Source organism: Dama dama, chromosome 33, assembly GCF_033118175.1.
Source record: "Dama dama isolate Ldn47 chromosome 33, ASM3311817v1, whole genome shotgun sequence".
Lineage (NCBI taxonomy): Eukaryota > Metazoa > Chordata > Mammalia > Artiodactyla > Cervidae > Dama > Dama dama.
Window position 1 is genome coordinate 19070052 of NC_083713.1, and position 22989 is coordinate 19093040.

Here is a 22989-nt window from a genome sequence, read left to right on the forward strand (position 1 = left end):
CCAGTATTTTTAAAAATAATACTCCACTACCTCATGATCCATAGTTGGTTAAATCCATGGATGCAGAACCATGGATATGGATGTCTGACTATGATATTTGAGCATCTGTGGATTTTGGTATCCATGACAGTCTTGAAACCAATCCCCCACAGATACCAAGGAATGACTGTATAAGTAATAGTGATCACAATGCACTCTGAAAAAATTCAAGCAATGAAGAACAGTCCTACCAAAAATGTAATTTTCTCCCCTCCCCCCACTGCCCAAGGTGATGTATCCTCTCCAGTCGCTCAGTGTATATACTTCAGGTCATTTTTTTCTTCCCCTGCACTTGCAAATATGCACCTAAGTAGAAGAAATGGCTTGGGAGAAAGTAGTTGTTATGCTTAATTTTGTGTCAACATGGGTATGACATGGTATCCAGATATTTGGTTAAACACTATTCTAGATGTTTCAGTAAAGAAGTTTTTGAGGTGGGATTAATACTAAATCATTACACTTCGAGTAAAATCAGATAATGCTCCATATGGTGGGTGGGCCACATCTAACCAGTTGAAGACATTAAGGGAAAACAGACCAAAAGCCCTAAGAGAAGAAGAAATTTTGTCTCTGAGCCTGCCTTCGAACCCAAATTGAAATTTTTTCTAGGATCTTCAGCCTGCCAGCCCACCTTGCAGATTTTGCTTTTGCTTTCATAGTCCTTAGGACCTGTTCCTTAAAATGCATCTCTCTTTTGTTTGATATTTATAATCTCTGTGTTTATAGATACACATCCTACTGGTTCTATTTAATAAGAGTGTTTTTAGGGATACACTGAGAGTACAGTTGCAAGCTGAGAGGGATGAGTCTGAATTATGTAATGTAGGACATGATCTAAAGAAATCCTCAGCACAGAAAATGAAAAAGCAGAGATAAACTGACAGGTGTTTTGTGTGAATGCAGCATAGGGAAATGCATAAAGAGGATCATTAATATAAAACATATTTGTAATTTTAATAGTAATTTAAGAGATGACATGCTAGTGGTATGTTCACATGAACACAGCTGCAATTCTTCTCTCAGTCAAGCCAAAAACTGAAGAAAAATTTGGAAGAGAAGCCAAGATAGTAGAAAGTAGTAAGGAGTCAAGCTAAGTTATTCTTAAATCTCTAAAGACAGAGTTGGTTTCAAATCTTTATTCTGTCTTGTCTTGGACAGGTTATTTCATTTCTCAAATCTTGCGTTTCCCACATCTATAAAAATGGGGATAATTATACCTCTCTCACAAGGTTATGGAGGTAATTACATAAGAGAAGCTATGTGAATGTAAAATCCACATTATGTTGGGCAAGATGTCATTAACCAGTAATGAATATTAGTTGCTTCCAGGGAGCATTGCAAAGGACACCAGGTCCTAAGTGACTTTTCTTGGCAGGGGGCGTGCTATTCCTTTCTCATCACCACAGGGGAGAGAGGGGGCAGAGAAGAGAAAAGGGTTGAGGGAGGCGGGGCCTGGTCACCAGGAAATAAACCAGCTGCTCTTTACAAAGAGCGTGTAGGCGGTGTGTCGAAGTCAGGGGGACACAGAGCTTGAGCTACAGGGGAAGCTAAGAGAACCTGGAAAAATACTTTTTTCTCTAGTCCTCGTTTGTCCTATGTGCAGTGAAGTTGACTTTTTCTTAGGACTTCCGCAGCTAGCCCCGGAACTGCTCTGCGGAGAGAACCGCCTCTGAGCTGTGCTCTCCCTTCCCCCGCAGCGCAGAGCGCCGTGGGCAGCAAGATGCCAGCGGACCGTGAAGCCGCTAAGCACGGGAGGAAGAGGGGGATTTCTCATTTGTTTCTCCCAGCTCTAAATGAAAGGGGGCAAAAGTGGGTAAAGGTCAGAGAGAAGGAGGGAGAAGAGCCAGCAAGATATTAAGACAACTGGGAAGGGCTGAGAGGAGTCAATGAAACCCTCGGTGGTCGTGGGACTGCGGAAGGACTGTCCTGCAGGACTGCGCTGTGTTAAGGTATTTGCTTTGCTGTGATGCAAATTCATATTGCCACTGTTTCCCCGTTGGACTTCAGTGTGTGGTGGATGCCAAGAGGGGCTTTCAACTGTACGCTGGTCCTTTTACTCTCAGGAGCATCTATTTTGAAATCCCCAGGGCAGAAGATGTTGCCATGTACCCCGTAATCCTCAAGGAATGTCTTGTTTTCAGTGAATTCACTTTTTCAGCCTTATTTTCATTCCTTTTTAAAAACAAGTATTTTCCAATGATTATTTCTCAGCACACCATCTACCAAACGTGCTTTTCCCTCATAATGAGAGGTATTCCTGTACTTTCGTCCCACCATCTGCTCCCTGCTTAATTCCTATCAAGGTTCCTTCAGCTCAACAGCCACTTCTTCCAGGAAACCTTCCTGATTAGTCCAGTCCAGATCCAGCCTCTTCTCTACCCACCCCACTCTCCACCATTAATGGCTTTTGTATATATGTGTGTCATTAATTGATGATTAGTCCCTATGTTTTCAGATGCATTTACCTTAGTCTCTAAACCACTGCAGGGAAGGGGCCAGTAAACTTAATGAAGTGAAGTGAAAGTCGCTCAGTTGTGTCCGACTCTTTGCGACCCCATGGACTATACAGTCCATTGAATTCTCCAGGTTAGAGTATTGGAGTGGGAAGCCTTTCCCTTCTCCAGTGGATCTTCCCAACCCAGGAATTGACCTGGGGTCTCCTGCATTGCAGGTGGATTCTTTACCAACTGAGCTACCAAGAAAGCAAAACCATCAGAGAGTGTCATTGTTTCATGTTGTAGAGACAAATGACAAGGAAGCTGAGTCTCTCTCAACTTTTCAGCTATGTTTTAAGAATAACAAAATCTGGCTAATCCTCATTTCTTTGAGATTTTACACTAATTTTGTGTCACAATCCTTTGACTGATACTCTCAGATTAATCTTCATCATAATGACAAGCTACAAAACATGTCATTTTGGAAGGTACACTCGGGCTGCAGTGAGTAGAACAGATCTATTGTGCTTATTTATCAAATGTTTATTGAGGTATCTCTCAAAAAGGACTCCATTTTAATACTAAGTATAGTTTTCTGGGCATAACGTTTTTGGCTGAGGGTCTTCAATCAATACCTCTCACTGGTAACAGCAAGGATGGGTGCATCCATCAAATTATTTTATTGATCGTTCTATAAATATAGAAACAATATTTTGAAGCGAAAAATTTGCCCACAGAAGCACTTGGCTTTGCTCTTTCTTGATCACTCTTGGTTTCATACGATACTGTAAAAAAAAATCAGTGATGATGACAAGCTGTGCTTCCTCTGGGGCACATTTTGCTTCTAGTTTCACTGGTTGAGCATTGTTTTGGGATAGCCCAGCACAACATTTTACAAGTGCATTACTTGGAAGAAAAATATTCTTGGCCAACTTCAACAAAAATCACCACAGGTTACAACTACATAAATTTAAAAAGGACAATGTCATGAAAATGAAACACCAGTGTTTTATAGAATATTAAACATCCCTCTCACCAGAGCATATACACTTTTAACCAGATAAAGGCAGCTTTTTAGAAAGTTGTTGCTATCACCTGGGTATCTTGACTGTATCAAAGAGCTGGTGATCAGGAAAGGGAAGGGGTGCAGAGACAAAGAAGGAAGAGTCAAAAACAACAATGCAACTTTGGGTCAGGGTCCTGGTTCCAAATTCAAGGGATACACATAATATCTTTGAGCTCTTTATAGTAAAAAAAAAAAAACCTCCAAAAAATGGGAGATGGTAGCATCCTGCTTCCGAAGAAGATCAGTTTAATAACCTTGAGAAGCTTATCAGCAGACCATCTGAAGTCAGATTAAAAGACTATAGTCCCTGCACATGCCCTGATCCCTATCAGTAACCATTGCTATAAAACTCCTCACGAAATCCTCCTGGGTGGGGACACAGTTTTTTAGGGCACAAGCTGGCTATGTCCCCCTATGCCTGGCAAAGAAATTCTTTTCTACTTCACCCACAACTCTGAGATTTGATTCAGCACCAGTGCACAGAGGACTGGAGAAGGAAATGGCAACCCACTCCAGTATTCTTGCCTGGAGAATCTCACAGACAGAGGAGCCTGGCAGGCTACCGTCCATGGGGTCGCAGAGTCAGACAACGACTGAGTGACTAAACATGAGCATCCATACAGGCCAAGTTTATGGCATCACTTATAGAAAACAAGGGGCTTCCCTGGTAGCTCAGACAGTAAAGAATCCATCTGCAATGCAGGAGACCCAGGTTTGATCCCTGGGTTGGGAAGATCCCCTGGAAAGAGAATGGCTACCCACTCCAGTATTCTTGCCTGGACAAAAGAGCCTGGCAGGGCTACAGTTCATGTGGTCAGAAAGAGTCAGATATGACAGAGCAACCAAGACTTTTACTTTCACAGAAAACAAATGAACAGTACATATGGTTGTAAAAAGAAGTATTTCTAAGAACCTGTTCTTCCCTGTTCCCTTGGGAAGAAAGCCTCTGCTATCTAGGACACAGTGGTAACAGTGACCCGTCTACACGCATCTCTACCAGCTGTTTCAAATGTTAGAGTATATGAAAATTATATTAGATGTTCATTAGAATACAGATTCTTGGATCACTCTGCAATAATTTGTGTGAATACACTTGGAGTTTTTCAGGTAGCCATGTACGGATGTGACAGTTGGACCATAAAGAAGGCTGAGCGCTGAAGAATTGATGTCTTTGAACTGTGGTGCTGGAGAAGACTCTTGGGAGTTCCTTGGACAGCAAGGAGATCAAACCAGTCCATCCTAAAGGAGATCAACTCTGAATATTCATTGGAAGGACTGATGCTGAAGCTTAAGCTCCAATACTTTGGCCACCTGATGTGAAGAGCCAACTCATTGGAAAAGACCCTGATGCTGGGAAAGATTGAAGGCAGGAGGTGAAGGGGACAACAGAGGATGAGATGGTTGGATGGCATCACTGACTCAATGGACATGAGAGGGGACTCTGGGAGATGGTGAAGGACAGGGAAGACTGGCATGCTGTAGTCCACGGGGTCACAAAGAGTTGGACGACTGACCGTCTGAACAACAACAAACATTCTTATATTAACTTCAGCCCAGATGAAGAGTTGTGGAACCACGCTTTAAGATACACTGCTTGGATCTTGGACAACATAGGGCCTATGCTCTCCATAGTGAGAAATGGAAATAACCTTGATGGGTCTCCTGGCAATATTGTTCAGGACCTGAGCCAATCTGGGCTCTGAGGCTGTTAATCATGCCTGCAACAGCACCCTGCACTAGGGAAGGACAGATTAGGACCCTGCACTAATCTGAAAATTTCCAGTAAGGGAGGTTCGCTGCGTCAAAACAGGAAAACACTTCAGTGCTGTGTGTCTGCTGGTTTAATTGTGTGGATAAGTTTAAATTAAATAAACTGCATTTGATGTAAATCGAGAAAGTTGGACTGGGCAGGTTGTTGCAGACATTGAGTCCTTACAATGATTAATATTGGGGGGGGGGTCTTTTCAATACATAGGATAATTTTTATTATTGGGGTGCAGTGCTAGCAGCATGAGAAGCATCCTAAGACAGTGTGCTTTATGTTCTGTTCTCTTTGGTGCAACAAAAGGTCACTGATTCTATAGCTGCTGGGTTCTGAATTTGAATCTTGGATCTGCCACTTTAGCTTTGCAACCCTGGGCAAGATACTAAGTTCCAATAAAATGTCCTGTATTGAGGTTTATTAAGGAGTCAAAGAAATCCTACTTGGAGATGGCAAGGCACAGCTGTGGTGAGTTCGCATCCTCTCTTCCTTCCTTCCTAATATTTCCTTTCTTGATTGAGAGCATGACTATGTAACAAGTCATCCAAACTAGGAGGTTCACGATCATTGAAAAAAATTCACTCCCTTCAAGTTTCTTATCCAATTAGTAAGTCAGTTAACTCTGCTCCTAGAAATCTCACCAATGCCTGCTCTATCAGGCCCTTTAATACTTGATGCCTCCTCTATCTAGATTGCTCTTCCTCTTCTCTTCCTCTATAGGAGGGTGATATATCCTGCTTTTACAGTGTCACACACCTTTGATCATTCGGTGCTGCACAGGCTTCCTATGGGTAATAACCCTGAACACCTCAATTAGACCCTAGAGTTCAGCTCTTTCTTCATTTGGATCCTGACTCTAGGAGTTAGAGTGACCTTTTAACACAAGCTCCGGGTGGAGTCTTGAAGATGGCCATGATCCTTCATGTATCTATTATCGATCCCTGCTCTCTCCTGAGACTCCTAAAGCCTGTGCAAAACCGTGCCCACTGCCAGCCTGCACCCTGCTGCTTACCCCTGAGGAAGGAAAAAGGAATCACCTCTTTCACAGGTATCTTAGGTCGGATAAAGTGAAGGCACTATTTTCATTTGACTTAAAGGAGTTTCCTGTGAGTGGGTATAACAAAGGGAGTCATGATAAAAAGAGCACCCATGCTAATGAGGAATACGGAAGCTTAGAAAAAAATCGAAAGACATTTACAGAGAAAAAAAGAAATCTCTGAAAGTAGGAAAACCTGAATTATGGATTCAAGAAAGAAAAACATTTCAAATGATTTCTCTTGAAGCATATTTGCTCCACCTCCCTACCTTGTGAGTGAGTGAAAGTCGCTCAGTCGTGTCCAACTCTTTGCGACTCCATGGACTATACAGTCCATGGAATTCTCCAGGCCAGAATACTGGAGTGGGTAGTATACTTTCCCTTCTCCAGGGGATCATCCCAACCCAGGGATCAGACCCAGGTCTTCTGCATTGCAGGTGGATTCTTTACCAGCTGAGCCACAAGGGAAGCCCAAGGGAAGCATCAGGGAAGCCACAAGGGAAGCCTCCCACCTCATTTCCTCAAATAGTTTCTGAAAGCTAAACAGCAAAGACTACGTGTTAGGAAACCCATAAACATTTGGAATATACGAGATTTTTCAGAAATCAATGTATCTACTATAAATGATGGGCCTAGATACTAAAGAGTACAATTATACAAAATAGGAAGTGATGAACAAAAAGAACAAGAATGTTGTTGCCTTATTCTTGTTGCTGCCAATTCCTAGAATCAAGTTCTGAAAGATTGGATGCCATTTATTGAGAGCACAATTAAATACTCAGTGGTGGCAAGCTTAGACCTGCCAGGAAAAGAAAAGCAGCACACACAGGCCCTAGGGACCTCTCCACTGTACACGGTCGGGAAATCTGTTCTCGATCGGGTTAAATATATTTAGGACCAGACAGTAGTGAAGAGATTTATTCAGACATTTCCCAAATACAAAATAGCCTCATGAAGTTACTACAAGAAAGTGTTCTGGGATTCTGGCAGGGCATGAATCCTTTTGTAACATCATGACAAGGAAGCTTTCTGTGACACTAGTTACCTACTGCTTTATTATTCCATCTTGTTTTTTTTTTAAGTTCATCTGTGGCCAGAAGTGCTGATGCAAAATAAAGAAATAAGTCCCCTATAAGAAGGTGCAGTTAATCACGAAATTAGATAGAAAAAGAACTAGTTAGGCTGTCTAGAAAATAGAGTTACTTTTCTGAAAATAAAAATTATGAGGAACTTATCATACATTCCAAAAACTCAGTAACTGATACTGATGGAGCACCTAATTCATGCTAGGCTCAAATCAAGTTACGCTATGCTCCTGATGAAACCAAGCAGGACCCTGTGGGCTTCCTGGGCATGGAAGCTTTTCAGTCTCCCATTCCTAGTTTGTGGGTAACAGATTCCAGATTTCATGACCTTCCTGACTCTCAAAGGGCAGAGTCAAACAGTTGTTAATCAAGGAAGGAAGGGGACCCACAGGCAAGGGAGAAACAGCCAAGAAATAATAGAGCCGCCTTGGGGCAGGACCTGGCTTCAACACTAAGGAATACACATAATAATATCTTTGACTTCTACAAGATCTATAATCTCAGAACCTCCAGAATAAAAACAACAATCACAGAAAACTAACCAAAAATGATCACATGCATCACAGCCTTATGTAACTCAATGAAATAATAACCCATGCTGTGCTGGGCCATCCAAGATGAACAAGTCATGGTGGAGAGTTCTGACAAAATGTGGAGAAGGGAATGGCAAACCACTTCAGTATTCTTGCCTTGAGGACACCACGAACAGTATGAGAAGGAAATAAGATATGACACTGGAAGATCAGCCCCCCCAGGTCAGTACATGTCCAATATACTACTGGGGAAGAGTGGTGAAATAGCTCCAGAGATAATGAAAAGGCTGGGCCAAAGCAGAAATGATGCCCAGCTGTGGATGTGTCTGGTGGGAAAGTAAAGTTCAATGCTGTAAAGAATAATATTGCATAGGAACCTGTAATATTAGGCCCATGAGTCAAGGCAAATTGGACATGGTCAAGCAGGAGATGACAAGGGTGAATGTTGACATTTTAGAAATCAGTGAAGTAAAATGGACAGGAATGGGTGAATTAGTTTCAGATGACCACTGTATCTACCACTGTGTGCAAGAATCACATAGAAGATATGGAGTAGCCCTCAGCTTAACAAAAATGTCTGAAATGCAGTACTTGGGTGCAATCTCAGAAATGATAGAATGATCTCTGTTTGTTTCCAAGGCAAACCATTCAACATCACAGTAATCCAAGACTGTGCACCAACTATTAATGCCGAAGAAGCTGAAGTCAAATGGTTCTATGAGGACCTCCAAGACCTTCTATAACTAACACCAAAAAAGATGTCCTTTGCATCATAGGGAACTGGAATGGAAAGGAGGAAGTCAAGAGATACTGGGAGTAACATGAAAATTTGCACTTGGAGTATAAAATGCAGAAGGGCAAGGGCTAAGAGAGTTTTGTCATGAGAATGTACTGGTCACAGCAAACACCCTCTTCCAACAACACAGGAGATGACTCTCCACATGGACATCAACAGATGGTCAATACTGAAATCAGACTGATTATCTTCTTTGTAGCTGAAAATGGAGAAGCTCTATAAAGTCAGCAAAAACAAGACTGGGAGCTAACTATGGCACAGGTTGTGAACTCCTTATTGCCAAATTCAGGCTTAAATTGAAGAAAGTAGGGAAAACCACTAGGCCATTCAGGTATGACCTAAATCAAATCCCTTACAGTGGAGGTGACAAATAGATTCAAGGGATCATATCTGATAGAGTGTCTAAAGAGATATAGACGGAGGTTCCTAACATGGTACACCTTAGGGAACATCAGTATGAATGAAGCTAGTGGAAGCGATGAAATTCCAGCTGAGCTATTTCAAATCCTTAAAGATGATGCTGTTAAAGTGCTGTGCGCAATATGTCAGCAATTTGGAAAACTCAGCAGGGGCCACAGGACTGGAAATGGTCCATTTTCATTCCAATCCCAAAGAAGGGCAATGCCAAAGAATGTTCAAACTACCACACAATTGCACTCATTTCACATGCTAGCAAAGTAATGCTCAAAATTTTCCAAGCGAGGCTTCAACAATACATGAACCGAGAACTTTCAGATGTTCAAGCTGGATTTAGAAAAGGCAGAGGAACCAGAGATCACATCATCAACATCAAATTGATCATAGAAAAAGCAGGAATTCCAGAAGGACATCTACTTCTGCTTCATTGACTACACTAAAGCCTTTGACTCTGTGGATCACAATAAACTGCGGAAAAATTCTTAAAGATACGGGCCTACCAGACCACCTTACCTGCCTCCTGAGAAATCTGTTTGCAGGTCAAGAAGTGTTGGTCGGGAGTCGACGATAAGAAAGTAAGAGAGAGAAAGAGGATGACATCCCCTGGTTTACGCGGAGAGCCAATAAAGCCCTGTTCTCAGAGCTCGCGCTGCTGCATGGAGGCACCAGGTGCCCTCTCGAGGGGGTGAAGGCACAGGCGCTTTCTCGAGAGGGTCTTAGAAGCCCAGGCAAAAAAGTGAGCTCAGCGGGCATCCACGCTCCAAAAATTAGCCTGAAAGACATAGAGAAGGAAAGAAAGACCAGGGGAGCAAAGCTCTGATGGAGCAAAGGTGTTTTAATCAACATGGTATGGGCATATATACTGTCTTACAAGGTAGTTATTCTCAGCAAAGATAACGATTAAAATTCCAGACTTACAAAACACAAGGTGATCCCTATTAAAGAGAGAAGAGGGTACTTATCACCATAATGAGAAACTAACAAAGGAAATGCCTGGATTCCTCAGCCCTGGGAAAGGCATGCCTCTCCTCTTAATTCCTGAATATTTAGGAATTAATAAGGGCCAAAGGTTTCCTGACAGATCCAAAACAGCACACAGGAAGCCTCCTGTTAAATGCTTCCTGACAAAGAAGCAACAATTAGAACCAGATATGGAACAACAGACTAGTTTCCAAACTGGGAAAGTAGTACTTCAAGGCTATATATTGTCACTCTGCTTATATAACTTCTATGCAGAATACATCATGAGAAATGAGGCTGTATGTTATCACCCTCCTTATTTCACTTATATGCAGAGTATATAATGCAAAATGCCAGGCTGGATGAAGCAAAAACTGGCATCAAGTTTGCAGGGAGAAATATCAATGACTTCAGAAATGCAGATGACACCACCCATATGGCAGAAAAAGAGGAACTAAAGAGCCTCTTGGTGAAGGTGAAAGAGGAGAATGAAAAAAGCTGGCTTAAAACTCAACATTCAAAAAACAAAGATCATGGCATCCAGTCCCATCACTTCATGGCAAATAGATGGGGAAACAATGGAAACAGTGAGCAACTTTATTTTTTGGGGCTCTAAAATCACTGCAGGTGGTGACTACAGACATGAAATTTAAAGACACGTGCTCCTTGGAAGAAAAGCTATGATAAACCTAGACAGCATATTAAAAAGCAAAGACATTATTACTTTGCCAACAAAGGTCTGCCTAGTCAAAGCTATTGTTTTTCCAGTAGTCTTGTATGGATGTGTAAGTTGGACCATAAAGAAGGCTAAGCACCGCAGAATTGATGCTTTTGCACTGTGGTGTTGGAGAAGACTCTTGAGAGTCCTTTGGACTGCAAGGAGATCCAACCAGTCAATCTTAAAGGAAATCAGTCCTGAATATTCATTGGAAGGACTGATGCTGAAGCTGAAGTTCCAGTATTTTGGCCACCTGATGCGATGAGCTGACTCATTAGAAAAGACCCTGATGCTGGCAAAGACTGAAGGTAAGAGGAGAAGGGGATGACAGAGGATGAGATGGTTGGATGGCATCAATGACTCAATGGACATGAGTTTGAGCAAGCTCTGGGAGATGGTGATGGATAAGGAAGGTGTGCTGCAGTTCATGGGGGTCACAGAGTTGGACATGACTGAGTGACTGAAGAACAACACTGTACAAGAGGTGGTGACCAAAACCGTCCCAAGAGAAAGAAATACGAGAATGCAGAACGGTTGTCTGAGGAGGCCTTACGAACGGCTGAGAAAAGAGCGAAGCAAAAGGCACAGAAAGGGGAAAACATACCCAACTGAATGTGAGTTCCAGAGAATAGCAAGGAGAGATAAGAAAGCCTTCCTAAGTGATCAATGCAAAGAAACAGAGGAAAAGACTATAACGGGAAAGACTAGACATCTCTTCGAGAAAACTGGAGATAGCAAGGGAACATTTCATGCAAACACAGGCACAATAAAGAACTGAAATGGCAAATAACTAACAGAAGCAGAAAAGATTAAGAAGAGGTTAAGAAGATTAAGAAGAGGCAACAGTACACAGAACTGTATAAAAAAAGGTCTTAAAGATCAAAAAAACCACAATGGTGTGGTCACTCACCTAGAGCCAAACACCCTCAAATGTGAAGTTAAGTAGGTCTTAGGAAGTATTACTATGAACAAAGCTAATGGAGGTGATGAATTCCTGCTGAGCTATTTCAACTCCTAAAAGATGATGCTCTTAAAGTGCTGCACTCAATATGTCAGCAAATTTAGAAAGCTCAGCAGTGGCCACAGGAGTGAAAACAAGGTCAGTTTTCTTTCTAATCCCAAAGAAAGGCAATGTCAAAGAACGTTCAAACTACTGCATAATTGTACTCATTTCGCATGCTAGCAAGATAATGCTCAAAATTCTTCAAGCTAGGCTTCAACAGTGTGTGAACTGAGAATTTTCAGATGGCACAAGCTGGATTTAGAAAAGGCAGAGGAACCAGAAATCAAATTGCCAATATCTGTTGGATCATAGGAAAAGGAAGAGAATTCCAGAAAAACATCTACTTCTGCTTCACTGACTATGCTAAAGCCTTTCACTGTGTGGATCACAACAAACTATAAAAAATTCTTAAAGGCATGGGAATACCAGACCACCTTACCTGCCTCCTGAGAAACCTGTATGCAGGTTGAGAAAAAACAGTTAGAACAGGACATGCAAAAATGGACTGGTTCAAAATTGGGAAAGGAGTATGTCAAAGCTGTATATTGACACGCTGCTTAATTCTATGCAGAGCATATCATGAAAAATGCGGGGCTGGATGAAGCACAAGCTGGCATCAAGACTGATGAGAGAAATATCAACAGCCTCAGATATGCAGATAATACCACTAATGGCAGAAAGCAAAGAGGAACTAAAGGGCTGCCTGATGCAGGTGAAAGAGGAAAGTAAAAAAAGCTGGTTTAAAACTCAACATTCAGAAACTAAGATTATGACATATGGTCCCAACACATCACGTGAAGTAGATGGGGAAACAATGGAAACAGCAGCAGACTTTATTTTCTTGGGCTCCCTAATAACTGCAGATGGTGACTGCAACCATGAAATTTAAAAGATGTTTGTTCCTTGGAAGAAAAGCTATGACAAACCTAGATAGAGTATTAAAAAGCAGATTTATCACTTTGCTGACAAATGTCCGTTTAGTCAAAGGTATGGTTTTTCCAGTAATCTTGTATGGATGTGAGAGTTGGACTATAAAGAAAGCTGAGCACTGAAGAATTGATGCTTGTGAACTGTGGTGTTGGAGAAGACATTTGAGAGTCCCTTGGACTGCAAAGAGATCCAACCAGTCCATCCTAAAGGAGGTCAGTCCTGGGTGTTCATTGGAAGGACTGATGCTGAAGCTCTGATACTTTAGCCACCTGATTGGTAGAGCTGACTCATTAGAAGATACCCTGATGCTGGGAGATATAGAATGCAGGAGGAGAAAGGGTCAACAGAGGAGAGATGGTTGGATATCATCACCAACTTAATGGACCTGAGTTTGAGTAAACTGCGAGAAATAGTGAAGGATGGAGGCGTGGCATGTTGCAGCTCTTGTGGTCCCAAAGAGCTGGTGAGGGCTTAGCTACTCAACAACAAGAACAAATGAACACAAGAACAAGTGAAGTTAGGATTCTTCATTCCAGAGAAGACCACCTGAGGTCAGATTAAAAAAACTAGAGAAACTCATCAAGAGATTACCGGAGACTAGATTAAAGGAGTGCAGGCCCTACACACACCTTCTAATCTTACCATTAACTCTGCCCTTCAACCACTGCTATAAAACTCCTCATCAAAGTCTCCCAGGTTGGGATATACAGTTTGAGAGTAGGAGCTCGCTGTGTCCCTTTTTGCCTGGCAAAGTAATAAAGCTATTCTTTCCAGCTTAACCCAAAACTGTCCCCAAGATTCAATTCAGCACTGGTACACAGAGGCTAAGTTTTCAGTATCTCGGACAACCTGTACCTCATTACAGCAACCTTAAAAAATACGTATTACTGTAATGTATACCTTATAGATGAAAATTTTAAGCCAGGGAAGTTAAGTAATTTACTCAAGATAAACAGCCCATGTAATTAACTGCCACACTACATGACTGTCTTACTGGGTGATATTGATAAACTTAACTAATCAAATTTTGTCTGCTCCCCATAAACTAGTAAAACAAAACCTTGTTAAAAGCTTTAGAGTAACAATCAAATCATAATTCTCTACTGAGCATAAAACTGTAACCAAGTAGGACCCTATGGAGCCTCCCAGGGACAGACCTCTACCCCATATCTTCTGCTGTAGCTTCTCTGTGCAGTATCTATAGAAGAGCATCTGATACCCACTCCCTGAGTTGTTGAGTTGTTTTACAGATGCTGAAACCCCCACCATGTAGCTCCCCCCCACCTCGCCACCCCCCACCCCCGCCCCCAGCCTACTGAAGATTAGGGATTGCTGATGTTAACCCCTGTGACGCACTGCCCTGTTACCTCACTATCAATCAGAGAATTGCCTATGAGCCTATCACATACCCTGGGATGCCCCTCCCTCACCTTGCCTTTAAAAATGTTTTGCTGCGACTTTCCTGGCAGTGCAGTGGTTAAGAATCCACCTTCCAATGCAGGGGACATGAGTTTGACCTTTGGACTGGGAAGATCCCACATGCTAAAACATGTGCTAAAGCCCACGTGCCCCAGAGCCATAGTCCTCAATGAGAAGCCGCTGCAATGAGTAGCCCCACTCGCCGCAACTAGAGAGCCCACATGCAGCAACACAGACCCAGCGCAGCCGAAAATAAATGTTATAAGTAAGTAAATAAATGCTTTGCTGCAACCTTTTGGGGACTTCGGTGCTTCTGAGCACTAGCTGTCCTGGACTCCTTGCGTGGAGCCCTGCAGTAAATGCTGTAATTCCCTTCACCACAATCCAATCAGTAGATTGGTTTACCGCACACAGGCAAGTTGACCACAGCTCGGTTCTGTCACAAAACTAAAGATTTAATTAATCCAGGTTAAAAGAGGATACTGCAAAAAATATACCATGAAGACAGAGGAAAGAAAGGTACTATCTTGATGAAAATTGGGGTGGGAAGAAGCCAAGCATGCTCTTAAGGTCTAAAACAAAGTTTTCCTATTAAAGACAGAAAGAAATGGAAATGGTACAGACAGCCCAAGGATTTTTATTTCAAGTTCAGAAAACTCATGAAACATTTTATATCTACAACCCCCTCCCCCACACAGCAATAAGGTTAAATGTAGAAACAAATTGGACGCAAAACATTTATTTCCTTCACATTGCATTTTAAGGAATGCACATTTCTCCAGTCAAAAAGCTGCTTGCCCTCTCACAGGAAATAATGCCCAGAAGTGGGAGACATGTGGGTGGCCAGGCCACATAGCGAGGACACAGCCTAGCTGATGAGCACACAGCTCCCTGCAAGAGCTAGGAGAGAACGCTCAGGTTGGCTTGCGTTGAGAATGCTGAGAGATAACTCATGAAACAATTTCAGAAGCCTGGCTAGCAAGCTCCTTTGATGATGGGATTCAGCAGAGGGGTGGGGAGGAGGTTCAACTTTACCAGGAGGAGCAAAATGGAAGCTTCAAGTCCCTAGGACAGAAGTAGAAAAATAACCTCTCCAATATGCTTTGTTCAAAAGATATACTAAGGGCACAAATGTGTCCATCATTGTTAGATTCTGATTGCAGAAGGACGACTGTGTTTCCAAGGAGCCTACTCATAGTCTAGGATGAGGCAAACAAGATTTCCAATAGTCTCCAGCTACAGAGAGCTGCCAAGCTCATCAGCAATGGAAGCAGAAAAGTACAGTTTCATGATATGGAGGAGCTGTTGCTTCTCAAGACTTAATAGATTCCATCATGGAAGATGCAGGCTTTGTGTGAAGTGATGGATCCAAGCACAAGGGTTGGGGGCTGTGGGCAGAGGCAGCAGCAGCCACAGCCCATGGGTTGCCAGGCTTATCGTAGGAATTCAGAGAGAGAAAGGCAAAGCAGCCACATTTTAACAGAAGGCAGATGGCAGCTAGAAGACTTCCAAGCAATCACCTTTCCTTTACTTGAACTAGAGACATTTGAGGGACCAAAGGACAAAATTAACCATTAACACATATTCTGAATGGCCCCTGAGACTGATGACCTGGAGAAATAGTATCTGCTACCTGTGAGTTTAGAAAACTCGTTCATAGTAAATTACAACTAATAAAAAGCAGTTCTTAAGCTGCGAGTAAGGCATGCTCCTTGTGTACATGTGTTCAGAAGCACATGTGAGGACAATGTATAGCCAAACAGACACACAAATAATACTTTAGTTATGGACTATAGTGATTTCTGCTAATAAAAAAGCCTGCTTATGGACACCATATAACAAAGGAAATTGGACTGTGTTTCAAAGTCATCCCATTTGAAAATCTTATAGAGAAAGAACAGTAGTTAACGTAACTGAATTATTAAAACTGAACAGTACCTAAGAAATCCATCCACTACAGTAAATGTCCTAGAGGTTTCTAAAAATATGGAAGGAAAAGAAATGTGCTCTTGATAGATTTATTGAGATTAGCAGTGCTAAGCAGACCAGACTCTAACAAGCAACATTTGACAAATCTTATTACCGTCATTTCATATAATACCTGTTGTTTTGTAACTAAAGTTTCTTAGCTATTTCCAATTGTAATACTCAGCTGTGGCATGGGGTACTTTATTATCTATCAGTTGTCACAAATCTCCAATGAGCTAATAAACTAATGCTCTTAAATGCATGCCCGCTGAGAAAAACTTTACAAGTCACAGCACACGATGACTCAAAGAGGATAGCTACATATTAATAAAAGTAAAATAGATTTAAAGGTGAAAAAACCTCTATATTTAACATGCTTTAAAAATATTTTTAATATTTAGTATAGTTAATTTTTGAGACAAATTTTGATAATCCTTAAATTGAAGTAATTATTATTAAATACTGCTATATGAAGGTTGAGGAACTGTAACCATATTTTCTCATAAGGATAATGACACAAGGATACTGGAGAAAAAAGAACTGATTAAAATGGAAAGGGAGCTGCTGGTTGCAAGCAATAATCTAAGTTTTGTATTTTAAGCTGTTTCAATAATAAAGACTGAAATCTCTTTCAAGTTAAAATATTTTATAATGTTGTTTAGTCACGTCTCACTCTTTTGCGAACCTGTGAACTGTAGCCCGCCAGGCTCCTCTGTCCATGGGATTCTTCAGGCAAGAATACCGGGGTGGGTTGCTCTTCTCTTCTCCAGGGGATCCTCCCGATTCACGGATCAAACCTGCATCTCTTGCTTGGCAAGCAGATTCTTTACTACTGACCCACCTGGGAAGCTATTTTATAATTAGCCTCATCTTTATCCTTTAGCTTAGCCATAATATAATAAGCATTGTTCTAAGGAGACAAGAAATTTAAGAAGTTTTTTCCAGTAGTCTATGAATGCTTTTTCAATGTATTTTCAGTGTTTAATTCTTAAATTCCAGAAACAAAAAAACAAATCAAAAAAACTCCTAAGAATTTCCAAGTTCTTAAAATATCTCTATCAAAGTTCTTACGAGATTTTGCCAAGAAAAGCCTGCTACATTTAAAACAGTATCATTCCTAACTCCTGCCGAGCATCTGTCAGTAGGTTGTGGATTTCAACCAATTCAAGCTACCATGGCCAGGAAACTGACAAAAATGATTTTGAGGTTCTATGCCTACTGAATTTCTGTTCTTTATCCTCCTGATACCTTGGCACACAAGCCATCAATAAAAAATCTTGATCTTCCTGTGTGTCTAAGCTTAAGAAGACAAGAAGGACACCACCACGAGAGACTGAACAGCAGATATTCCTCGATGATACGCTTTGGAAACCAGAGTTGGGCTCATCTTTGCAGCATGTCAGAAAACGCCCACATCTTAGAACTTCAGCTTATGCTGGGATATCATATTGGCTGCTTTGCCAGGGTTACAGACGCTGCCTGGAGATATGTTGTGTAAAGCTCACCACTCAAAGTCAGTACCAGGCAGCCCGCAGTTGGAAAGGCAAATTCGTGGCCTTCCATCAATCAGAAGCTCTGACGTAGGGCCCAGGAATTTGCTTCAAGGAGCTCTCCAGGTGATCCCCATACTCACCGAAGAGCAACAACGACTTCTGGACCCGTGCGCTGGATGTGGAACTTTTGCAGCACCCTGAAAAGTTCTGGTGTTGTGCACGCTTGCCTCCTCTACCCACCCATCCCACCACCAAATCTGGAAATCTGTGACTACAGGATGGGGGTGGTAGCTGGGAAATGCGATTTTTACAAAGTTTTCTAGGCAATTCTAATACACATGCCTGACTTTGCCAATGGATAATCAGAGATCAGTTGTGTACGTTTTATTATTGCACGTTAAGTTTTTTTTTTTTTTTTTTTGCACGTTAAGTTTTTATACCTAATTCAATGGTGGCTACGCTGTGATTACTGAAATGAGCCATGATAAAAGTACGTGTTTTCTTTCACATATGCAAAGTGTCACGTAATACTCCAATTTGATCTATGCATGGTTTGATAAATACAGGTTCTCAACCAAAACATAGGTCTAAGCATGCAAAACCAATAGCTACTATAATTTTTAATTTTGAAAAATCTCTTGAACTTTACTGGCAACTCTTTTAACCTTGCACCATTCAAATAAAGACACAAATTGAAGAGAGCTACATTTATTAAACATTTTTCATCAGTATGAATACTGACAATGCGCTGAACACTGCAGCAAACAGTTGCTGGGATGGGGCAAGCATTTATTTTCACCTGAAATACACAGTCAAATTTGAAAATATGTACTTCTGCCAGTTTAACCTTGGTTTCTCTGATTAAAACATTTGAAGTAAATAAATCAACTATACCTTTTGAATTTCAGCTGTATACAATGTACCTCCACTGATAGGAAATAAGCCTTTCTAAAGTGGAGACTGTGGTGAATTTTTACAATAAAAACCATTTTCCCTTTTTATTTATTGTAGAAATAATATTACCCCATAAAGAAAAAATTGAATTTACCATAATCACACCACCCTAACTTGCCATTTTATGTGTTTTTAATATTTATCCACAAACATAACCTTTATAGCTTTAACTTGTGTCTTTATACAATTTTGAGAAAATCACTTAAGTCTTAATATACAGTAGTTTGTGTTTATTCCTCTTAAAGAAAATTATACAGTGAAAAACCTACAATATGCAGTTATGTCCATGAATCCCATCATACCCATCATCCCATCTGCAACCTTCCAGACCAAATTATATCCGCTTTTCCTCCCGCACTTGAGCACAGCGGCTGAGACAAGGCTCACAGTGGCCCGAGTTCACCGTCTGTAAAACAGCACAGGTAAAACACTGCTGTGAATTCTTCAAGTTTTCATCTAGGTTGTTCAGCTCATTCTTTGCGCAGTCTTTATGAAACCTTAAAATTACATATGAAACATCCCCATACTAATCGTATCAATAATCTTTCATCATTCTTAACTATTCTTCCACTTTTCTTGAGCTTGTTTTTAAGGCAAAGCATTTAAATGTAAATGATAAAGGGCATCTGTATCTAAGTACACATGTAGAGTAGATTCTGTGATGGCAGAAATCCCAGCCTGGGTTTATTCAGATATCGTCTATGTGATCTTGAGCCAATCATTTTGTCCTCTTGCTTTACTTTACTGTAAAATGTAAAGTGAATATTTGCATTCTATCTCTTTGGGGCTCTTACAGCAAAAAACCCAAATATAAGCAAAACATTTTGAAATCCTCAGATGAAAGGTACTAAATTCTTTGAAGATTTCATTTTTATTACTATCCATTGACAAATATAACTTATTAACCTGTATACTAAAACTTGTCTGTACCATTCTGGTTAACAAGCTGTTTCAGGAACAGGTCAGGAGAGCATGCTGGTTCCATTTGGTGACACAGTGACATCTAGTGGAGATTTATGGTGTGCTATGGAGTATCACCCCCTCCACAGTAACCACAGTTCTAGTGAGGGCAGAGGGAAGCAAAAGTACCTTTGGGTCTTTATGCAACGCATCAAGAAAATACACAAACAAATTAAATAACTGGCACACTTCCTGTGCATTTTTCACTTGATCAGTTAAAAATGTTGGCGGATTCTCAAGACATGTAATCAGAAGTAGTGGGAGGATGCAGACGGGGGTGGCAAAAAGTTGTCTGTTCAGCACTGCAGTTGAGGGAGGTCTTGCAGGATCTCCCACTAATCCAGAATTTAAGGCGACGACCTAATTATGTGGTCACCTGCTCTTTTTTTTTTTTTTCCCTCCTGCAATGAAGGCAAGCAAGACTGGAGGGTGGGATGGAGAAGAGGAGGAAAGGGACAGGAGGGGAGGGGAGGGAAGGAAAACATGCGGGAAGTAAGTTTTCTAGGTTTTTTCATTACATCTATGAATTACATTTTGTACCTCTGTGTACCAGAATTTTATTAAATCCAGAGGGAAAATGTCTTTAAGCAATGTATGTGTAAGATTTCTGGCTTATCACTGAACATTTATCTAAATATAATGTAATACACTGCATTTACTTTGGAATAAAAATATACAATAAAATGTTTCTACTATTACACCTAGCTTTCGTAAACATCTAGCACCATCATTAAAGCATGGCTGTTTCCTTGCCATCCCTTCCAAAGACTACAAAGAAGTGTACGTAGAGTGGCCTTGAGAGGAAGTAAATTTGACTCTCACATTTTTAACAGGTGACTAAATTAAGATAAACAAATACTGATTGGAAGACTGTCACAATCACATCAGATCAGCTTCAGTACAAATGTAAATTTTGTCTCCTCACCCCCCACCCTTCTTAGTGAAAGTGCAAAGATCTGAGTCAAGTTGTTCCTACTGGATCTAAACCCGCCTGCTTCCTTGTTTTCTACTGAGCTTCAGCCAGTGGATGACAGTTCTTGACACCACTGCGTAACAGCTTTAGTCCAATAAACAGGGAAGGCCGAAGAGGATGCATTCTGGAAGCTGGAATAAAGAGTTTGTTTTACCCTGCTGTGTGCTTAGCCTCTGGTTCTGGCAGACCCTTCCACCACACCTCTTCTGGAAAAAAAAAAAGTAAAAACATCTTACTGTTGGTCTGGAGGAAAAATAGAATTAAAAGAAACCTCAAGGATGAGGACATGTGTGATTTTTCTCTAGAGAAGAATGTGCATGAGTTTGTTCCCACCACAGCCAGAATGATTCTAAATTCTTTTAACTCCTCTATTTGTGTCTGAGACTCAGAAGAATCACCTGGAAATGATTAGACCAGACCACCTCTCAAGTGTAAAATCTATAAGAATATTATGGCAGCTACATTACTTAAATTATAATCGAATACTCTTATATAAATATGTATCATCAGTCTGTTAAATTAATAAAAAAAGAAATATACTCACTTATGTCCTTCTTGGCAATTAATAGCAAACTTCAATCTTCAGAGCCCAGAGACAAAAACAAACAAAAAACAACAAAAAAAGATGCGACACAACCTATTAGCACAAGCAAAAACAGTGTTCTAACAGTGAAGCTTCATGCTGTACTCAAACATATAATTATCCATACAATTTGCAACTGTATTGTTTTACTGCTTAAAAAGTCTTTCCAGATACTTTACACTGCCCAGTGTTTTGCTACTAAACACATTTTCCCCATCACTACATTTCTGCAGTGTTGTTCACTGCTTTTTCTTTTATATAATTGAGAAAATTCAGACCCAGCGACATAAAAAAAAAAAAAAAAATTCTACTTCTAGGATAAGAGAGTCCACAGAAAATGAGAGCTTAGTTACTCCATCACAGGCTGGTAGTTATTTTGGCTCCAGAGTTCAGAAACTGAAGATCCAGGAGAACTGAAGTTATTACTATTGGAATGTTTTACTCACAAAGAAACGATCGTAATACATCAATGACCTTTAATTACTCTAAATGATAATACAACGAAAATTTAAAAGTCGTGATCTCTTAATTTCTTTCAAAACAAAGTGTCAAAATGTGTCAGGTGGCAACTCTTGGTAATTAGCTTATATTTTATTCAATGATAAAGTGTTTTTTTCAATGACAACATTTCATTAGAAATGATGATTTTAAAGATTCCTAGTCTAGAGAGGACCTGACCTCAGAGCTGAGGTTACTGTCCCTGTGTTAAGTAAGCAGACGGCAGTGATTCTGAGAGATGCAACATGTCACTTGGGTGTGCACATGTCCTCCTGAGGCACTCTTCCAGTTCCGCTGTCCGATGTATGCCACTACACAGGAGACGGAACTAAGTCTTCCAGGTGTGTTCAAGTTGTAGATGCTAAAGAAGTGACTCTTAAAAGAGATCAGTCCGTGGACGCGTTATATGAAATGAATCTAGAAAAGTGGTCAGAGTACCCTTCACAATACATTTATTGTCAGAAAAGAATTTACATTATAGAATCAGTAAAAATACAGAATGCCCTTTATTTGTGATCTTGGCTTCCCTAGAAATGTAGAAAAAATAGAGACAAGTCTGACTTACAGGATCCAAGGAAAGTTTTTATTGATCTCTTTATCTTTTCAGCATGAAGAGAGCAGGCAAAACAGTATTTTTAACTCCAGCTCAAAGGAGTAAACCTTTTCCCAAAGCTTAAATGAGGTGGATATTTTCTCTACATCATAGCACCCTCTGCTAAATTAACCATCAACATCCTCCAGCCATCAAAACCCCAAACCCAGAGCCGACTGCGGGGATGATGCTGTAGCTCTGGAGACATCCTGGGGTGTTCCCGCGCTGTGGGCTATTGGCTTCCCAACACCCAGTTGTCCCCTAATGACCACAGAATTACATAAGTCCTACTTTGCAAATACATGGAGAAAAGACATTCCGAGCTAATTACCAAGAAAGCTCTAACAAGCTGCAAATCAAAAAGAATACAAAATGATTTCTAATTTAAGTAACAAAATACAGGGCTTTAAAGATGCTGTTCTTTGCAATCCTCTAGCCAGGCCTTAAATAAGGAAACGCTGTCCTAGCAAGGTACCCGAGGAGAGGTGTTACCAGGGGAATCATGTGAAACTGGGGAGACATGACCAACATGAGACCTAGAAACCTCAGTTTCTTCTGACTCACTTCAGTCACCCAAAAATCCTCCCCTTGGATGTTAACTACCGTGAGCCTAACGAACAGTTAACTTTAAACCTGGAAACTTTTGTGCCCATGTTTAAATGTGGCCAAATACTTGTTAATCTTACTAGGAACATCCCTATAATGAAAATACAAACAAGTGGCACCATATGCCAAACTTAGTGCTTATCCACTGATTATGTACTTGCCT

At 40.8% G+C, this 22989-nt stretch overlaps 1 long non-coding RNA gene across 1 annotated transcript; it reads left to right on the forward strand.

Annotated features, from left to right (window-relative positions):
- Positions 1 to 1563: 1563 nt before the first annotated feature.
- LOC133050779 (uncharacterized) lies at positions 1564 to 5722 on the forward strand. The gene is made up of 2 exons (XR_009691694.1): positions 1564 to 1988; positions 4640 to 5722. It is a non-coding gene; the product is annotated as an uncharacterized LOC133050779 (long non-coding RNA).
- The last annotated feature ends 17267 nt before the right edge of the window (positions 5723 to 22989 follow it).